This window comes from Leptonychotes weddellii, chromosome 2 (assembly GCF_054177405.1).
Source record: "Leptonychotes weddellii isolate Sample4059 chromosome 2, ASM5417740v2, whole genome shotgun sequence".
Taxonomy (NCBI): domain Eukaryota; kingdom Metazoa; phylum Chordata; class Mammalia; order Carnivora; family Phocidae; genus Leptonychotes; species Leptonychotes weddellii.
Window position 1 is genome coordinate 88,614,417 of NC_138370.1, and position 21,485 is coordinate 88,635,901.

Consider the following 21,485-nt stretch of genomic DNA (forward strand, 5'->3'; position numbering starts at 1 on the left):
TCTCATTCTCTCTCTCTCAAATAAATAAATAAAATCTTTAAAAAAAAAAAAGATGTTGGTTGAAAAAGGGAAAAAGAAAAATTCAAAAAAAAAAAGACAGTTAAAAAAATTAACTTTGAAAGACTAAAGAATCATGGTAAAAAAGCCATGAATTCTATGTACAGTATTCCCCTAGTGCTGGAGCTCTGCCATTCTCATTGATCGGTAAACTTGGTCTTGGCTGGCTGTTCTTGCTGATCTTCTGGGGGAGGGGCCTGTTGCCGTGGTTCCCAAATGTCTTTGCCGGAGGCGGAAGTGCCCCGCCCTTGCCCGGTCCAGGCTAAGTAATCTGCTGGGGTTTGCTCTCGGGAGCTTTTGTTCCCTGCAAGCTTTCCCTACAGCTTTGGAGGACGAGAGTGAAAATGGAGGCCTCCCAATCTCTGCCCCGGAGGAGCCAAGAACTCGGGACCTCACTCCTCAGTGCGCCCCCAGAGAAAAGCCGTCAGTCACTCCCATCTCCCTGGTCTCCGGCCGCACTCCGTGCTCACCCAGCCTGTGGCCGAGCATTTCTGTCTCTGGCACCCGACCCCATGTGGAGTCTCCAAACCCAGGAGATCTCTGTGGTGCACTCCTGTGCCGCTCCTTCCAGGGGAGGAAGGGGAGTGTCCCCAGATCTGCCGCTTCTTGGGTCCCTGCTGGAGGAGCAGTGGCCTGACTGTGCTGCGGATCATGGTTTATGGCAACCCCGAGCTGAGAGCCTGTGCCTCGGCTCCATCTCTGCAGCCGGCTTCCCTGCTCCAATACCTGGGAGCTCTGCCGCACTCAGGCACCCCCAGTCTTTCTGTGAACCCGAGGGTCCTGAGACCACACTGTCCCGTGAGGGTTCCATCCCCCTGCTTAGCCACTGAAGCGACGTCCCTCAGCAGAGCAGACTTTTATAAAAGTTCTGATTTTGTGCTGGGAGGCTCTATCACTTGCCAGAAGTGGCAGACGGAGGCCCCCTCCCCTGCTGTCTATCTTCCCGAATATCGCCTCGGATTCACTTCTCCGCACTTCCTACCTTCCAGAAAGTGGTCACTTTTCTGTTCAGAGAGTTGTTGCTATTTTCTTCGATCTCCTGTTGAGTTCGTAGGTGTTCAGAATGGTTTGATCCCTATCCAGCTGAATTCCTGGGACCAGACGAAATCCAGGTCTCCTACTCCTCCGCCATCTTGCTCCTCCTCTTAAGATTCCTTCTTTACCACCTTTTTGGCAGTTTGATTACAATAAGACTTGGACAGATTTGATTGATGTTTATTTTACTTGGGTTTCAGTTTGTCTTTTGGTTCTGAAAGTTCATAACTTTTTAAATCAAATTTGAAAAAAGTTTGGCCATTCATCAAATATTTTTTTCTCTTCCTTCCCTTCTCTTTTGGAATTCCAGTTGTACAAGTGTTAAATCATTTGTTATTGTCTCAGAGGTCACTAAAGACTAATTTTTTTCAGCCTTTGTTTTTCTCTGTGCCTCATTCTGGACACTTGTATCACTATCCAATATGTATATTGGATTTGTGCTGTTTTAAAGTTCTTGTCTATTGATTAATTTGATTATCTTTTTAATTTTGGGTCTGTTTTATTTACTGACTTTTCTCCAAGTTATGGGTCGCATTTTTCTGCTTCTTCATATATGTAGCGATTTTAGTGGGATGCAGAATATCATGGTTGTATGTTCTTGAATGCTGAATTTTGTTATATCTTTTTGGGTGAATTTAGTATATTTTTAATGCTCATTTAGCCCCACTTTTAAGGTGAGGTTTTTCTGGGCTCTCCACTAAATGTATTATATGTTCATGATGATCTCTTCATTTGGGCTTATGGGAACTTGAATGATTCTCAGACCTTTACTAGCTCCAGGAATTGTTCAGCATACAGCTTGCTGGTAATTGTTCTGTCCTCTGAAATTGTTCATGCCCAGTGATTTATTTGTATATTGAAATTCAGCCAAAGACTTGATGGGACTCCTATGAAGATATCTGGAGCACTTCTGCATAGCTCCCTCCTCTTAGGCAGTCTGCCCCACATATTCTAATTGCCTTGGCTTCTCCAAATGATAGTTTCTGTCTCCTCAATTCACTGATATACCCAAGTTTTGTTTGGATTTCCCTTCCTGTACTTCAGTGGAAATTACACAAATTCTGCAAAGGTAGAGCTCACCTCATTTGTTTCTCTTTCCTCCAAGATAATTATTGTCCTGTACTGCTTACCATCAAGTTTCTTAAAATAGTTATTTCCTAAATTTTGTCCAGTTTTCTAGTTGTTTATGGATGGAGCATAATTACATGTCCTTGTTATCCCTTGTGGCCAAATTCTGACAAAACTTAGAATGGAGGTTGGTTTTAGAAAATCCTGAAATTTAGTGTTTTTGACGTATAATAGAATTGAATGTAAATTCAACTTTAAAAAAAAGAAAAAAAAAAGCTAGCTGCCTTTGTTATTTAATCTCACAAATCCTCTGGAGTCCAAGTCCTTCTACTAGATGGAAAAAATAAAATTGGTCAAATAAAACTAACTCAACTTCTTTTGATTTTAAAATATTTTAGGGAAATAAATCAGTCAATTAAATGTTAGTCACAACTGTGTCTCCCCTCTACAGAGTCTTCTCTAACTTTCTTTCCTTTACAACTGGCTTCTGGGTCTATGGCAGCATGGTGTGTATTGGGAGGTCCACGTGCTGTCTTCTGGAATTTTCCTTTCCTTTTCTCATCACTGGATAGCCCACAACAGTGCCTTCTGAGGTATGACTGGTCTGGTCTTGTTCTGTGGTGTCATATCTGTTAGTGCCTCTGGATCTTGTCATGTTTCCTCATCCTAATGTCCCCACAGTGACTCTTTTTCATTCTGCTGATTGGCTCAAATCTATGATCCTCATTGGAGACCCAAGAGCCATGAGCTGATTTTCCTCATCATGCCACAGTATGCAGAATTGAGGCAGCCTTCAAACATTTCCTCAGACATTGCTTTTGACTACATAGCACCAACACAAGGCTGAATATAAAGCTTTGCTAAGCAGTTTACAGCATTCCCTCTTCCCTCTCCCCAGGGCATTAGTACCCAAGTAGGTAGGTAGGTCACTAATATCTATACTCTCCTTCTTTTTCTCTAGTTTCCAAATCCTATTCTTCTTAGTGAAGGAAAGTTTCCTTCCTGTCATAAGGAAACTTCCTTTGAGTATAGTCTCTTTTCTTTTTATGCTGTGTCTTCTTATAAATACAATACTATAGGAATTGAGTGAATCAAACCAGACTTTCAACTGTAAAGAGAAGTTTTTGGAATTTAAAAACACTCTTGTTCTTTAACAAAGTATGCCTTCCTGACTAAACTTTTGCAATGGATTGAAAGAAGTCAGCTTGAGGACTCAAAGAGGAATAAAAGAACTCTTTGTTCTGTACCTACTTTCACTCTGAAGCAGTACCATTGATTCAACAGGTAAAGCAGCCGGTAAACATCTAGGACTAGGAAACAAAAAATAAAGAAAACACTGATTTAATACCTGAAAAAAATATTATTTTCTATAGTAAGTCTTTGCATGAGAATTACCTATCATTATATCCTCCTCATCCTTATTAGCATCCCCATGGCCTAGTTTTAATAATAGTAAGAGCTAAAACATAATGATTGTGTAAGGTGTATAATCACTGGTCTATGTATGTACTGCTGTAAATGCTTTAAACTTAACCCTTCTAACAAGCTTATGTCCTATGTATTATCATTACCCCTATTTTACAGAAAGGAAAGCTGAGACACAGAGAGGTTAAGCAACCTGCCCAAGATCACACAGACACTCTCTCTTGGATAAAATTACTTAATCTCCATTTTTAAAATATTCATTTACAGAGTGAGAATAACAGTTGCAATAATATAAATGAGGCAGTATGTGTAGCAATGAAGCAAAAGCTTCCCACATCCACACTGCCTGGATCCAAATTCTGTGTTTCTGAGTAACTAGCTGGTACCTTTGAGTTCCTTGACCTCACTGTACCTCAGGTGCCTCAAGTATAAAGCAAGAAGGATGATAAATGTATGTGCCTTTCAGGATTATTATGAGGATAAATGAACTAAGATCAATAGAACTTGGACCAAAACTTGACACACAGCAAGTTCTCAATAAATATTAGCTTTTCTCAAAGTCTACCCTACGTTATCTAAAATCCTGGAGGCCAGGTGAGTTTTGAAATTTGGAGACTTTTTTATAATGGCAATACAGAGCATTACCCAAGTGGGATCTAAGAAACACCTCATGACCAAACGTTAAGCTTTCTATAGCAAAATGTATGAATATTCATTTTAAGTGAGAGAAATAAAGACTAAGAATAGCCACATGTCAGTTCAGGTCAGATTTTGTTGCTGAATCAATTATTTCAAAATTTTAATTTTCAGAGATTTTTTATTATAAAATTTCAGATGAGGTATTATGGACAGTATGATTCCATATTGTTGTGTGAATTAAATGAGGTGATTTATGCAAGCTAAGCTAAGCACAATGCCTGGCCCATAGTAAGTTCTCCATATATGTACATTTGACATTGTTATTGAAATTAGTGCTATTTAATGTTATTATATTAATTCCGCAAAATATTTACAGCTAGAGCAACATCTTTATGGGTTTTTTTTAATAGAATTTTCCTAGACATTCCCACAGATAACTTCCTGTGACATTCCCAGGTTTCCTTACTGTATCATGTTTTATGCCTGAGCATGAAATTCAACTCTCCATACCCTTTATGTCCTTCATCTTCCTTGGTGAACAGTCCTTGTTCGATCCCCCAACTTTGTCCGTGTCTCATCAGTCACAGTGAAAGAAGGACACAGTCTCACAGAAAACAAAAGGAAGAAAGAATAAAAGAATGGCTGTTATTTATTGAACATTTGCCCTGGAATCTGTGCTAGATACTTCATATAATTATTGCATTTAATTCTTGCAGTTACTTTGTGGAGTAAGTATTGTCATTCCCATTTTACAAACTGAGAAACTGAGACACACAGAGGTTAGGTGATTGCCTAAAGACTTTGGAAGGAAGTCCCTGAAGTTGCTTATCTGCTTCTCCCCCCACCCCACTCCTTCCACTTGTGAGGAGGAACCATAGTTTATTCACATTTTCTAAGGGACAAATGCTGTTCCAAAGTTTAAGAACCACTGAAGTTCAGATGGCATGAAACTACTAGACACAATGGGTGGACTAATGAGTGCTATCAGATTCCAGATTTGGGTGGAATTTCTTCACAAATTCTCCCTCCAACCTAGATGGTAGAACATTGGTCCCTCTGCAAGGATGGGGATTAAAAGACATCCCAACAACAACATTTCTGTTCTCAGAACCACAGGGGTACAACCTTCCCTTTGCAGCTCACCTTCAGCACTTTCCCCACAACCTCTGTCTTGTTCCCTCCCTAAATCTGATTTGCTCCTCCCTTTAGTAAGTCATACTCTACCAGGTTAAAATCTCCTTTGAAAGTGGGGGCCATTCCTAATTTTTCTTTCTATCCATCTCCAAACTACAATATTTTACACATAGTTACTTCTTGGTTTCCTGAGCCTCTCTTTGGTGTTGCCACTATTCATATGCCACTTTATGTATTAAACTACATTATTGGGGCCCCTGAGTGGCTCAGATGGTTAAGCGTCTGCCTTCAGCTCTGGTCATGATCCCAGGGTCCTGGGATCGAGCCCCACATCTGGCTCCTGGCTCAGTGGGGAGCCTGATTCTCCCTCTGCTTCGCTTCCTGCTCATGCTCTCTCTCTCTCTCTGTATCTCTGTGTCTTGAATGAATAAATAAAATCTTTTTTAAAAAATTAAAAAAAATAAACTGATCCCTCCACTGAAAAATGTAAATAAATTTTGAGTTTTAGGGGCTCCTGGGTGGCTCAGCCCTTAAGCGTCTGCCTTCGGCTCAGGTCATGGTCCCAGGGTCCTGGGATCGAGCCCCACATCGGGCTCCCTGCTCAGTGGGAAGCCTGCTTCTCCTCTCCCACTCCCCCTGCTTGTGTTCCCTCTCTCACTGTGTCTTTCTCTGTCAAATAAATAAAATCTTTAAAAAAAAATTTTTTTTAAATTTTAAATTAATAAGCATTGGGAAATAGAAAGCATTTCTTTTCTTTCTTTTTTTCTATTTTATTTTCAAGGTCATATCTATCAACTCCACTACCCTTTCTGGATGATACAAAGAAAGATACCAGAGATTTTGGAGTAGAAAGTGTATGCCTAACCCTATCATTGGCCCATAAAACTCCTCAAATTGCACCTTGCAACCGTTGTCAAAGGAGTTCATTGAAACAGCAATATTAATTTAATAATGTATGGTTTTAGTTTTTGTGATGAAATAGTTCAGAGGAATATGTTTGAGTAAATTCTTAGTGTTTTATCTGAAAGTCCATTCTATAGTAATAATAATAGGGAGGTACTTGTGTTTTTTCCTAACTTCCAAATAAAATGCTGAGATATGGATAGGGCAAATCACTTATCTAAAGTCACCCAAGAAAACACAAAGGTTTGGGGAAGAGAGTTTCTTTTAACTTACGAATAGGAAATCCAAATCAACTGAAGAAGCCAAGGAATTAAAAAAAATGCAATAAAGAGGTTCAATTTCCATTTCATTTTCTGTGCAGTGAACATTAGAATTTTCTTTAAAATTTTTTAGAGAGATAAATGTCATCTATAAAAAAGAGATGATTTGAAGCACTTCCGATTTATATAATCAATTTTTAAATTGAAATTTTATCACAAAGCTAATAAAAAAAAGAGACAACAATAAAAAAAAAAAAACCAGGATGAGTGAGACATTCTACAGTTTCTCAGTTGAAAGGAACAGCACTTCCTTTTCTCATGATACCAGAAGCTCCCTGGATACTGGACCATATCTGATTAGAATGTATGTCCCTCCAGCAGAGCAGTTGTGTTACTTTTCCCAGCAGCTGATTGGGTCACAGGGCACTCAGCTGACCACCAGCTTATTACATTCCCAAGACTGAAGACTCTCCTTTTTTTTCCCAGCACTTAATGCATCATTCCTCTCTTTAGAATCTCAGGCTCCTTCCTCTGAGAAGTAATACAAAAAGACTGCTTAATTGTGGCTCTTTCAAAGTGGAGCATGATCAGTTTTCTCCTCTTTAATTCCTGGAGAGTAAATGGAAAAATATGTTCAATGCCTGTTGTAACTATGACCTCCATTTGCTCAATTAAGGAATGGGCATTTTAAATTTTTGCCCTGAAAAAATAATTACTACACAGTTATTATATTTTAGCTTTATTTCAGGAAGACAAGAATTCCATTGGATTGAAAATTAACAGTAACATTAGGGAACAAAGGACTCATTAACCAGGAATTAGGTCACTAACCTAGTTTATGTCCAGTGATATACGTTCTACAAAAGAAAGACAACCTCCTCTAGCTTACACAAAAATGAATGAAAGAATGTGTGATTTGGGATCATTTCCGTGGCTTACAACTCTGGAGGGCAGTGGTGATAGCCTGTGGAGCCAGAGTGGAGAAATGAAGCTGAAAGTGCTTTGATGTCTAAATTCCATTGATAACTTTTAAGCAAAAATAACAGTCAAGTGAGCTGTGGAAATAGTAGTGGAAGAGAGAGGATGTTTCAAGAAAAATATTCACACAATTGTTTAACACCAAGCTGATCAAACAAAATAAAATTGTGAGCCATTTTCTTCTAAGGAAGAAAATAGGATGTTTACATTCTTAATTTTTCCTTTCATCTGAGTCCAAGTATGAAGAATCCAACAGTCTAAGCCTGGCTGGATCTTTCAGTAATTCTCCTTCAGAGAAGCCTTCAGTGAGGAATGAAGAAAGCCAATGGCCGGGAAAGGAAGCTGTTTTAATGGGATGGGGAAAGCCGAGGAGAAAGAGATGAGGATATGAAACAATGAATTCAAAAAGGGAAATACCTCCCAAAATCTCATTTTTTTCTCTGTGGTTCTTAACCAGGCATAAGCAGCAGAATTACTTAGGGAACTTTTTCATTACACAATTGCCAGATGCCACCCTAGGCTTCCTAAATCAGAAACCCTGAAAATGGGACATGGGCCTGGATGTTTTTTAAAAGTTCCACCAGTGATTCTGAAGCACACTTCATCTTCAGAATATCTTAAGAACATCTTAAAAACTACAGGATTACAAGCCTGTAATTCACCTTTCCCCCAGGCTTGGCCACTCTGTGCTTACAAAACCACAACAACAGCAATGGCTAAAAACTCATGGTCCTCCATGCGTAATTGCACAGTCTCATCCAACTATTTCTGTAGTCCTCAAATCCATAGCATGGGATTGGAAAGAACTCCTCCCAGATTTTTCGGCTTCTCATCCCTTGTTGAGTTCTTGGCTAGCAGAACCACTTAAGAGTGGTACTTAACGCTGGCTCCTTGCTCAGAGAGCTGACCCCTAACCTGGTTCTCTCGAGTGCAAACCCTCAAGCTCGAGCAGCATTTGCCATCTCAGAGCCAGGCTGTGTTATGCCTAGACATGGTGAAGTGATGCTCCTCCATGGCCCAGAAGCACAGGCTCACAAAGACTGAGACCCAATCTCAGGACTATATAATGCTTCTCCTTCCCCCCCATATCTCACCACCACATTACTAAACCTATTTACAACAGTTGCTTTTACTGGGTATATCATGTCCAACTATCACGAAAAACTTACAAGACACACCAAAAGATAAAAAACACAATTTGAAGAGATAGAGTAAGCATCACAACCAGACATGGTAGGAATATTAGAATTATCAGACAGAGAAATTAAAACAATTATTAATATGCTAAGGGCTCTAATGGATAACATAGAAACCATGCAAGAACAGATGGGCAATCTAAGGCTAGAGATGGAAATTCTAAGAAAGAACCAAAAATGCTTGAGATAAAAAACACTACAACAAAAATGAAGGATGCCTTTGATGGGCTTATTAGTCAACTGGACAAAGCTAAGGAAAGAATCTCTGAGCTTGAAGATATGACAATTGAATCTTCAAAAAGCAAAAAGCAAGCTGGTGCAGCCACTCTGGAAAACAGTATGGAGGTTCCTCAAAAAGTTGAAAATAAAGCTACCCTACGACCCAGCAATTGCAATACTGGGTATTTACCCCAAAGATACAAATGTAGTGATCCAAAGGGCTACATGCACCCCAATGTTTATAGCAGCAATGTCTGCAATAACCAAACTGTGGAAAGAGCCAAGATGTCCATCAGCAGATGCATGGATAAAGATGTGATATATATATATACAATGGAATATTATGCAGCCATCAAAAAAAAAAATGAATTCTTGCCATTTGCAATGACCTGGATGGAACCTAGGGTATTATGCTGAGCGAAATAAGTCAATCAGAGAAAGACATGTATCAAATGACCTCACTGATATGAGGAATTCTTAATCTCAGGAGAGAAACTGAGAGTTGCTGGAGTGGTGGGGCGTGGGAGGGATGGGGTGGCTAGGTGATAGACATTGGGGAGGGTATGTGCTATGGTGAGCGCTGTGAATTGTGTAAGACTGATGAATCACGGACCTGTACCTCTGAAACAATACATTATATGTTAAAAAAAAAATAAAGAAGATCGTAGGAAGGGAAAAATGAAGGGGGGCAGAAATCGGAGGGGAAGATGAACCATGAGAGACTATGGACTCTGAGAAACAAACTGAGGGTTCTAGAGAGGAGGGGTTGGGGGATGGGTTAGCCTGGTGATGGGTATTAAAGAGAACACGTATTGAATGGAGCACTGGGTGTTATACGCAAACAATGAATCATGGAACACTACATCAAAAACAAATAAATAAATAAATTTTTTTAGAAAGGCAAAAAGAACAAAGACTGAAAAAAACAATAGCCAAGTACTGTGGGACAACTACAAAAGGTGTAATATATGTGTGATGGAAATACCAGAAAGAGAAGAAAGAAAGAAAGAAACAGAAATATTGTAACAGTAATGACTGAGGATTTCCCCCAAATTAATGTCAGATGCCGAACCACAGGTCCAGGAAGCTTAGAACACCAAGCAGGATAAGTGCCAAAAAAAAAAAAAAAAGAGAGAGAGAGAGAGAGAAAGAGAAAGAAAAAGAAAAAAAAAACTATACATCACTATATCATTTTGAAATTACAGAAAATTAAAGATAAAAAATTCTGAGGGCGCCTGGGTGGCTCAGTTGGTTAAGCGACTGCCTTCGGCTCAGGTCATGATCCTGGAGTCCCGGGATCGGGTCCCACATCGGGCTCCCTGCTCGGCAGGGAGTCTGCTTCTCCCTCTGACCCTCCTTTCTCTCATGCTCTCTGTCTCTCATTCTCTCTCTCCCAAATGAATAAATCTTTAAAAAAAAAAAAAAATTCTGAAAGAAGCCAGAGGATAAAAAACACCTTACTTGCAGAAGAACAAAGATAAGAGTGACATCTGACTTCTCAGAAGCCATGTAAAATAAGAAGAGAATGGAGCAAAATATTTACAGTGTTGAGAGAAAATGATGCTCTTCCCTAACCTGTTCCTGCTTCATCACCTAGGTTTCTAAGCCACATGATAGGTGCTTCTGTGCCAGTGAAAACAGAACCCTAAAATTCTTTCCTGCAGCCCCTGTCTGCTCACTCTATGGGACCCATTAATAACAGAGACAGCACCCTGCCCACTCATATCCTTTTCCATATCTGTCTCCAGATGCCTTCCTCTTTGGAGACGCTTTCCTGCTATATAAACTACTCCACCCAGATAGAACTCTGTGAGCTTTTAGCTGCACATTTTATCAAACACATGCCGAAATTTCAAATTCCAGTTTAGGTTGAGATGAGATCCCTATTACTAGTAAATCTTCTATGACACTGCCCTTTTCTCCCCACTTAGGTCTTTGATCAAGTGAGTTGCTAAATACCAACCTCTATAGTTGCCCAGAAAATGCCGTTAACATCTGTATTTTCAAACCAAAGCCCAAGTACCATTTGGATTGCCACAAGGGTAAAGGGAAGGAAAAGGGTGAGAGGGCATTTGGTAGAAAATGTATCCTCAGATCTCTAATCCTAAAAACTGTTTGAAGAAGTTGCCTGTATCATGTCAGCACTTTATGATCTCCTTCCTCCCTGCACCCTTGCTCTGCTGTCTCCTTCACCCCCACTTCCCAAATCTTCTTGTCAAAGCTTTGTATCTTTGCAAGTGGCCCCACCTTTCAGCCAGTTCTTTAAGCCAATAATTGGTTGTCAAATTGGGGTCTTTCTTCTTCCTCCCACCTCCCACAGCAAATTTATCACTACATCCCATTGGTTCTGTACTCTAAATTTCTATTGATTCTATTCTCCCCTTCTCTGCATCCCCATAGTCTCTAGTCTGAGCCAACATCATAACTTTCTGAGACTAATGGGATAAGCCACAGCTGACTTCCTCACATCTAGTTTTGTTCCCTGGACATTTTTTCCTATGGTACAGGGTATTTTTTTTAATGTCTGCTTCCCCTACTCTTAGAAATCTTAAAATCTTCCTGAATCTTCTGAATGTCAGGGCCTTCAACTATAAACTAAGGATAATGATTTCTCCGCTGATGGTTATTATAAGAATTTGAGAGAATTTAAAATATGTGTATAGAGAATATGTATATAAAAAGCTTTATATAATATTTGTTCGGCATGTGTCAGAAGATCCTTATTTTTTTTCTAAGGTAATTGAGGGCATTGGACTAAATGAAGAAACAAAAGTCCATTCTAGCTCCAAACTATTATGACTGTATGTCACCAAAAGAAGCTGGATGAACCTAAAATTTAAACTTGATGCCATACTCTTTAGATGTTCTACTGGTAATAAAATACTGAACGAGATGGACGTGGATATGACTCATATTAGGCTGTCGAAGGTGATAAAAATCACTCTTGTCTCCATACTGCGTGTTACTAACCCCAGCTCTGTCATCTTTTTATCTAGCTGGGTCATAGGTTGTCGACAGATTGCTCAGGCTAGGGAGTCAAAGAAGGGAGGCAGTGATTCAAATAAGTCAAGCCTTTAAACAAATTGAAATAAGAAATTTAGTATAAGCACCGTTCATCTCATCTTTGCCTCAAACAGGGGTGGTGGCAGGAGGAGAGTTTCCAAAGGTGGAAGTGATCATGTTTTTCAAGCTAACCCAGAAGAAGGGAGAATGGAACACTCAGAGAGAGGCATAACAGATGGTCTTCTGAGAAAGATAATACTTTTTAACTGAATTAAACTGAATTTAAGGAGCCTGCCGAGTTCTCCTCCACGGGAATTTGAGGGTCAAAACACCGGGGAATGAGAAGTCTGTAGTATTTTCTCTGGTTCCTAGAACTCTTTCAGGTGTTCTGGACCTGTATGTGTATGATAGCCAGAGAATAGGCTGGCTTGGAAGTGTGGAGTAACTACTTATGAGGCAGCCTAAGGAATGTGGTGTCCCTCAGCACTTTGAGATTCAAATTGAAGATGTGAAACCTGTATAAGTGTGTATATAGTACCTTTTACAGAGGCATAAGTCTGTGTTCTAGTCTTTCTCTGATCCTCTTTTCGAGATTCTAAACTCCTGCTCCATCATCCTATCCCTGAAAGGAACTTCTTAGATCAATGACCCATCACATACTCAATCATCCCTGGAGTTCCTGCAGACGTGGGAATTGTGCCATTTCCTTTTTAATCTGTAGTAGATAAATATATCTTTCTCAATGAATGAAGCATTCGTTTATTTGCTTAAGATAAATAAATAAATGAATGAATGAGTTTGAGAACTCCCCACAAAGCTGGTTCTTACAGCCTGCATCACGAAGTCTTCATCTACAAATTGTGGGTAGAATGCCTACCTTGTTGGTTGTTACAAGAAACTGAGAGTTATAAATGAAGAACCTTGTATTCTGCTTGGCACAGAGTCTGGAGTTATCTTTTCCTGTAATAAAATTCAATGATATCCCAAATTTGGAAATTAAAATTTTAGGCCTATCCCCAGAACAAGCATCATAATGATTTTTCAAATAGTCCATAGCTCGTGGTCTGAATACACATGTTTTAAAATGTCATATAATTGATGAGACGCATTAAACTTCCAAGGACATAGTTGGCTTTCTATTATGAATTCCAATACTTGAAAACCTTGGGGTAGAGTCTTCTGTAATAGGGTACGTCAAATACAAGCTCTGTCTTTGCTTATTTATACAAAATAGCCTCTAACCCCCAGTCCACTATGTTGCACAAGATTTATTTACAAAGTTTTCAGCCAGAGCTAGAGTTCCAGGAGTTCAGAGTATACATGAACTTCCCTCCAGCAAATTATTTGGGGTTAGTTTTTGTGATCTGACTTTGATTTCAACATATTTGTCCACTTATGTTTAGAAAATACATAGTTATGAACAATTTTTTTCCAGTGAGCAATATTTTAATTTTAGGGTACACTATGTAGAACAAAGACTAAATGTATTAAATACATTCCTGCATGGGTTATACATTAAATTTCTGGACAGTGACATGATCCCTACATCCTAAGCAAGACAGAAAGTTAAATAATTTTTCAAAATGTTTAGTGAGATCAGTTGACCCATATTTTGAAGAGCATTCAAATTTCTCCCCATGGAATAATACAAATCCCACATAAACCCACATTTATCTAATTTTCCTATCTTTTAAAATGTAGAAAAATTCAGGTTCCTTTGCTAAGTAAATTACATGTTATTCTTCAAGATAATTGTCATGTGACTGCATTAGTTGGCTAACCTTGTGTTCTCGCTGAGATACATTATTATTTGAAAAGAAATTGTTTTCATATGAGGTATGGAGAAAGAGATTCTAAAAGTACAAACATCCTCATCCATATCTTCAGTATTTAATCAGGTATTTTCAGCACACTGGTAAAACTGTAAATGGTAAGCATATTTGAAAGTGACATTCTTTTTCTTTTTAATTTAATTTAATTTTATTATGTTAGTCACCATACAGTACATCATTAGTTCTGTTTTTGTTTTTTTTAGGTTTTATTTATTTATTTGACAGAGAGAGACACAGTGAGAGAGGGAACACAAGCAGGGGGAGTGGGAGAGGGAGAAGCAGGCTCCCCGCTGAGCAGGGAGCCTCATGCGGGGCTCTGTCCCAGCACCCTGGGATCATGACCTGAGCCGAAGGCATACGCTTAACGACTGAGCCACCCAGGCGCCCCAGTACATCATTAGTTTTTGATGTAGTGTTCCATGATTCATTGTTTGCGTATAACACCCAGTGCTCCATGCAATATGTGCCCTCCTTAATACCCATCACTGGGCTAACCCATCCCCCCACCCCCCTCCCCTCTAAAACCCTCAGTTTGTTTCCTGGAGTCCATAGTCTCTCATGGTTCGTCTCCCCCTCCGATTCCCCCCCTTCATTTTTCCCTTCCTTCTAATGTCAAAGTGACATTTATTCTTAGAATTCATTTTGATACTATTTTTTTGTACAGCATTTATAAAATAATTTCCTAAATGAGATATTCATATACAAAATTTCACATAGTAGAAAAGCTACTTCCCGCAGAAATCTGACTCAAGTATAGATTTAGTAATAAGCTAAAACATTGGCTTATCTTGAGACTACTGGTTGTGCGTAATGATAATATCCCCATAAGCACCTGTAGAACACTTCATACTATTTAAAATGCTTTCACATACATTGTCATTTATCATTTAATCACAGATAGTTACAAATATCAATAAATTCTTTGGATTGGTCAAAATGCAGAAAAAGACCTAAATTCATATTTCAAGCAACTTTTATTAGCATTTTGCTGATAAGTAAGTAGAGCATTTTACCAAAAGAAATAAATATAGGTTTGGAGCAAATATGTCAGAAAAGTGGTTTCTCATTAACATATAAAAATGCCTCTACCACGACTACTATCAATCTTATTTAGTTCACTCTTAAATATGTAATGGCAATATACTAAATGGGCTCAACTGGGGCACTGGCCAGACACCACAAAGCCTAGAGACTAGAACCTGACATGTTAAAGCAGGTTAGGAATTCAACAGGAAGGAGCCAAAATCCAGAAAGGAAATGGAGGGTACAAATCACTGTCTTTAAGAAGTACAAGGAATCATAGCTGGGAAAACCAAGTATTACTACTAGAACCACAATCTGGAGCAAGGCTGCCCGTGAGAGTGTGATCCAAGGGGAAACAAACAGGTGCAACTGGAATTGGATGGCAAGTCCTGGGATTACTGGGTATGGAATGTGGGTTGCATTACCTCATGGGTGAGCTGGTATGAGGCATAAGAGGTGGACCTTACTTAAAGATGCACGCTGGGCAAGACATACAAAACATATCAAGTCTTGTTAGTATTAACTACATACCTGGTTATGATAACAGTTATTAAAATGTAATTCTACATGGAGATTTGATTTCTTATCCAGAATGCTATATTAGTAGTCATGCAATTGCTGACTTCTACTTATTGATTTGAAATACTATTCAAACTAAATATATAGGAATCCTCTTCTGTAATTAACATTTATAAGTGATTAGAATGAATTAAATATCTACTAAATTCCAAATAAAATTACTTATATGTCCTTTTGAAGAGGATGAAGCTTAAATCCTTCCTTCATCCTGATAAATAAGAATAAAAGAATGTCATCACTTTGACTAACATGAGATAGATAATAAAAATTATGTATTGTTCGAACATGAACTATTTCTGATTTGTTGCAATTTGGGGTGTGATTTAGTCTTATTGTGGTGCTATTAGGAAGTAAAAAAAGCTACTGCAATTCAGTATAATTTTTTGTTGTCCTTTTCACCTATGTATGATTATATAATTCCAGCCAAGCCATTTACATGATTTTAAATTCTGGATCCAGGGTCTTCTGTCTAAAAACTGTACTTAATTATCCCTCCTTTAGGTTTTCACAAAGGATGTTTCAGCCTCATGTTAGTTTTTGATTTGCAATACATGCATTTTTCTGAAAAATATTCTGAGACACTTTTGTGTGTAAGGGAAATAATTCTCTGCTAGAGGGTGCTGCTTGATGCAGGAAAAATAACATGGTAAAACAGCAACTCACAGGAATATTTTCAAAATGTATATCTCTACTGATATAATGTGAATTTGTTTGATTCACAAGCTCAAACTCTGCATTAATGGTGAGAAGAGAAACTGAAGAGCACACAAAAAGAACAGAAATATGCTAAGGCCTCAAGGGAAATTTCAGGAACATAGGACAATTCCTAAGGACCTAAAAAAAAAAAAAACCAAAGTTGTTCTTTCCTGAAATTTGTCAGTAACATGTGCCATGACTTAAATATTTGAAATAGCATAGATTTTAAAATAAAGTCAAAATTCCCACTATTCCCAATATAAAAGATCCATGTTCTTCTACTCTTCTCCCGACCCCTACTCCACAGTAGGAGGCTGACCTTCACTCTTCACTGGCACAGGAAGGGAAATGAGACATCATTCCGGAGGGTGACCTGACCAGGGCAGGAAACAGTTTTTCTGGGAACTACACAGCATTTATAAGTCTCTTGATAATTGCACCTTCAGTGTGTTGGTTTGCTTCTTGAGCTCCTCTTGTGCTATGGCCTGCCAAGCAGTGCGAACACAAGGGCTTTTCCCTAGTCTCAGTGCAACCAGCAGTGTGGCTGCCCCAGACACAAGAAATTGAGGGATGTGGTTGATGTGGATTCATTTAAAGTCTGATTATCAAGACCCGGTTTGTGAGAGGGTTTAGGGTGCTAGATTTCTCTTCTGTGCCCAGAACAATATGTCTTTGCACTCTGAGACGCGGCATGGTAAACGTAATGGACATTTATGTGAATGTGCCTGGGCGTTTTCCAATATCCCGAGAGACTGCTGAAAACACACTCACACACACACTCACACACACACACTCACACACATTTAGCAGCAAGGCAAAAAGATCAAGTGAGTTGTAATAAAACTTAGTTCAATCTTCAAACTAGAGAGATGGCATCATCATCAATTAAAAAAGACTCTTTGGAGTAAGACTGCCTGAAACCTCACCCAGGCCAGAGATTTCTTTCCATCATGGCAGCTTTGCAGATAATCAGGAAAAATCTCTTAGAGATTCTGGCTGTTTAACCCCAAGTGTCACTAGTGGCGTCAACAGTTAACTCTCCTTTTTGCCTCACCTCACCTGCTCACACACACACACCCACACACCCCTACGCACGTATTCTCTACAATCCTTACCTTCTGTTTTGAGGTCGGTGGTCCTACATTTGTCTTCCTTCCTCTCTTTCCTCAGACCAGAGAGTCAAGATTTGTGCACATGTATACAGAAACACATAGGCAATCTCCTAAATATTCATTTGGCTAACAGTCCAGCAAATTCCAGTCCTCTAAGGATTAACTAGTCACTTTATTTCTTTTGGAAGGCTCTGCTATAACCGAAGCCCAACATTTTGTTTATCTTCCACTGTTTATCTTCCAAGGAACATGCTCGAATGCACTCATCATGACAAAGTACCTGCTGTGGAAATACATTTTTAAATGGTGAAAAGGCTTTTTTGGAGGAGCAGGGGTTATAATCTGATTTTTAAATTTTTTGATTCTTTGTAGGAATGGACAAAATACAAGATTCTTAGAGATTTTAAACAACTTTTAAGCAGTGTTTCTAGGCCCTCTTTAGTGTATAAAGTTAAGCAGATCTACCTTTATGTTAAATGGACATTTGAAATCTATAAATATAAACAAATTTCATCTAAGTTAATTGTTCTGACCTGCTTCTCCTGCAACAGCACTTTTTGGAGAACTGCTAACAAACAGTAAAAGAAAGATTTGCATTTCAGAGCCCTTTATTTCCCCAATCATGCAATAGTGTGGGTTCTCATGAATAATGCAAAGATTCAGTGGCAGGAAGCCAAAAAGAGAGAAAAGCAAAGCAAAGATGGAGATAACAAATGACTCCACAAATTATACCATTCATCCTTGAATGACTGAGAATTGATTATTAGTGAGCTCATTTTTTTGTTTCAATTATTGACTAGAGAAGGATGGCTTTGCAGAGGATCATAAAGCATGATTGAACAGAGGCTCTCTCAAAATGCTCAAGTCCGTATTTTTTCCCTAAATGGATGTCAACCCTAGAAATATTTAAAGTAATATGTTATCACTGAGAAAAGAAATTAAGATTTTAGTTCCTTCTCTAAATATATCTTCTTGGAAGTAAATTGGAAGTAAGGGAGCTAAGGAATTAGATTGCTTGTCTCAATGGCTAGATTTTGGCACTTATATGTAAACAAATAACTTTAATATGATGTAAGTGCTATATTCACAATATGTGCTTTGGGAGAACAGACAATAAATTATATCAATAGCAATTAAGATATATATTCTTAGCCTTTTCTCAACCCACATTTTATTCAATTAACATTCAATAAATATTTAGTGGGCACATATTATATGCCAGACATTTACATTTTAACAATGCCAACAATTATCTCAAAATTTTTTAAAAACAAAGATTCTTAAATAAATGGGGATTAAGGAGATAGCCAATGATTTGCCTTGGGAACGTGAGAGAAAGAATTCAGAGACCTGCCTGGGACCAGAAGTGTGCTAGTAAATGTTTAACGACTGGCTCTCCAGGTTTAAAAAAAAGGAGGTGTGATTTGTAGCATTCATGAATTAATGTGATGTAAGTATGATTGCCATGTTTGATTTCAAGCTACAACCTGACATCACTGAATGCAGAATTGGGAAGAGATGCACACAACCCCTTCTCCTGATTCATTATGAACCCACTGTAGCCATAATTCCATAATTGTTAGTACCCACCAGACAATTTAAGACTGAGAGCCTATTTATGACTATGAAACAGATAGACCTGGGAGACTGAATAGCTTTGCAGAATGACTCCTAAATGCACACGGATATATTTACCTATGCTCCCATTGTCTTTATCTCTTGTCTTCTCTTGATTTTAGAGTGTCCACACTCATATGTTGTCTCTCTTTAGCCCTCTGCTACGTTGAGTACCTGATCTCTGCTACTACAAAGAGAAAAACAACTTCTGCTATGGGAAGCTGACAATAACCTTGAGCGACTTAAGCAACATGGCTTACCGTTTTGTCACACAATATTAAAAAGTTGTGTACTCAGCGTTGAGATTTAATAAAATTAGTAAATATTTCTACTTCATCAAGGAAATTCTTGAATAAAACTTGGAGTTTTTCATCAAGAATATGTTGAGATGAAAAATTCAGTAACTATGAGCCTTCACGGGAGCTAAATTTTCAGTTTACCCATTATTGCTTTGTCCCATCAGTGCAAATGTCAGAACAATTTAAAGGGCAAATAATATCTTAGTGTTATTATGAAAATAACTTTTAACCTTGCAGGCCCTGTGAAAGGACCTCTGGGTGCCCTAGGGGTCCTTGGACAACACTTTGAGAGCTACCCGCTAGTCCAAAATCACAAATGTCTCTTGGTTTTGGTTATTGCAAGAGGTTCCCCTCATCAATTCTGGCCACTTTGTAACCCATTCACCAACAAAAAGCCAAAGTGGACTTGCAATAAGGCAATTCTAAACATGTCTCTTCCTACTCAAAACCCGTTTATGACTTCCCATTACTCTTATGATAAAATTAAAACACTTACCAAGGCTGACAAAGCCCTCTGTGATTTGGTCCTTGCCTACTTCTGCAGACTCATCCCCCTTCTGTTCCCTTCAATCTACTTGCAACAGCCACACTAGCTTCTTTCTGTTCCTCAAACACAGTAAATTCATTCTTGCCCCCAGGATCTTTGCACATGCTTTTCTTTGTACTTGTAATGTTTTCTTCATTCTCCATTTATGTGATCCTGCAGATGTCAACTTAAATCTCACTCTAAGAGGCTTTCCCCACAGGACCCCCATTAGATCAGATCCTCCCATTGTAAGTTCTCACGTTCTTGTAATTATATACTTAGTGTTGTACTTATTTTTAAGATCTGCCTCTTCCATGAGACTATAAGTGTTCTCATGGATGAGACTGTGTCTGTCATGCTTCCCACTGTATCCCTAATACACAGAGTAAGGGCTTTGAATGCTGTCTGATTTTATTGAAGGGTGTCACCTACCATGAAAAAGAAAGAATTGGATGATTATCTACATTAAATGTCAATCTATCAGCTCCTTTGACCATGTATAACACTGACCCTATGGGCCTCAATTGAAGGAGCAACAAAACACTTCCATCCAACACCCACGTACCTCATAAGTACTTTCATCATTTAAAAGAAAGTGCAAGCTGGAGGTGAAGAAAACACATCTCTCATTCCCTACAGGAATCAAACTGAAGCCAGACCAGTATGGCTATACTCAAAACTGAAACCCATCTCCAATAATAAGAGTATTGTTACACAGATAAATTTGTCATATCTAAATTCCTCTTTCCTTTAATTTGATGTATTTCTAAGGAAGTTCCTAAATTCTTTATATAAATATACTTTCGACAATCAGCAGTCATTCTACTATCTCATCCAATCCTCCATTTCAGTAAAAATATTGAAGTATGTACTAGCTCTGAGTCAAGTCTGTAGCTTCTTGACTTTCTAGAAAAATTCTTATACTCCCAAGCTTAACACCACAGTAAGTCTTACCTCTAGAAAATACTGTGGCTCTCCTCCTACTAAAGAAAAATGTGCCAGAAATCAAGTAACTCCAGGAAGCTCAAAGTTCTTTAGAATCTGCCGAATATGGTGTGCACCATATTGGCATGGTCTTATGCCAAAAGGACAACCAGCAGGTAACTAGACACAGTAGTTTAAGAAAGTACCATTAGATATTTTAATTTTTAATATTTATTTTTTGCTCAGTTCAAAATAAGCCACCAAAATGATTTAAGACTTCCTGAAATACTCCTGTAAATATTCTCTGCTAATTCTACTTAAGATGAAATTGATGTATCTTATACAATGCAGTGTACAAACAATTCATAGTAAGTCATAAAACTCAGGATTGCTTGGTGACAAAAAATTTTGGTTAAATCACTAAATATTTTATTTATAATGTCTCAACTACATTTGGAAGCATGTGAGACATTGTTTCCTTTTCTGTTTCCGGCAGTATTTCTCCCAAAGCTAGAGTTTGTTTTAAAAAGACAAAGATTAAACACTGCAGTGAATTATTTCTCTGCTTATGTGCAAACACTGTTTTCTTTTTGCTTGTCCTTGTGATTTTTTGAAACCTAATATTTATTACATTGTGTTTAAAAAAGAGACAGGTTAAAATGCAGCTTGAAAAAAAGAGGATGGTAACTGTAAGAGATCTAATTACAGTGACCTACCATAATTGGGTCAGCAAGGGTCTAGGAATGAACATATTTGTAATGGAAATAGGGACTTTTCTGGAACATTTAAATAGCTGATATTGTGCCATTGCCTTGGAAACTCACTTGGATGTAATCAGTCTTTTTTTTTTTTTTTTTTTTGGTTATGTTTGAGAAAGAAATCCCAGATGGAAAAGTTCAAATAGGAGATTACTATCTAGAGGAGAGCTAGTGGTTGTGTTTGGAAACCTAGACATCAAGA

The 21,485-nt window shown here is 38.3% G+C and overlaps 2 long non-coding RNA genes across 4 annotated transcripts in view; one reads left to right on the plus strand and one right to left on the minus strand.

Moving 5' to 3' along the window:
* LOC115943397 (uncharacterized) overlaps window positions 1-21,485 on the minus strand; it is a 202,040-nt gene that overhangs the window by 137,219 nt on the left and 43,336 nt on the right. For 2 of the 3 annotated variants that reach the window (XR_014143171.1, XR_014143170.1), the window contains exons 1-2: window positions 17,163-17,395; window positions 4,735-4,828 (exon numbers count right to left, since the gene is read on the minus strand). The exons of the other annotated variant lie outside the window; for it this stretch is intronic. This is a non-coding gene — a long non-coding RNA (uncharacterized LOC115943397). Of the gene's footprint in view, window positions 1-4,734; window positions 4,829-17,162; window positions 17,396-21,485 lie in introns of those variants that run through there. 3 annotated transcript variants of the gene reach the window in all.
* Window positions 1-21,485, plus strand: part of LOC145720273 (uncharacterized) — a 332,443-nt gene that overhangs the window by 58,739 nt on the left and 252,219 nt on the right. The gene's annotated exons all lie outside the window — the stretch shown is intronic.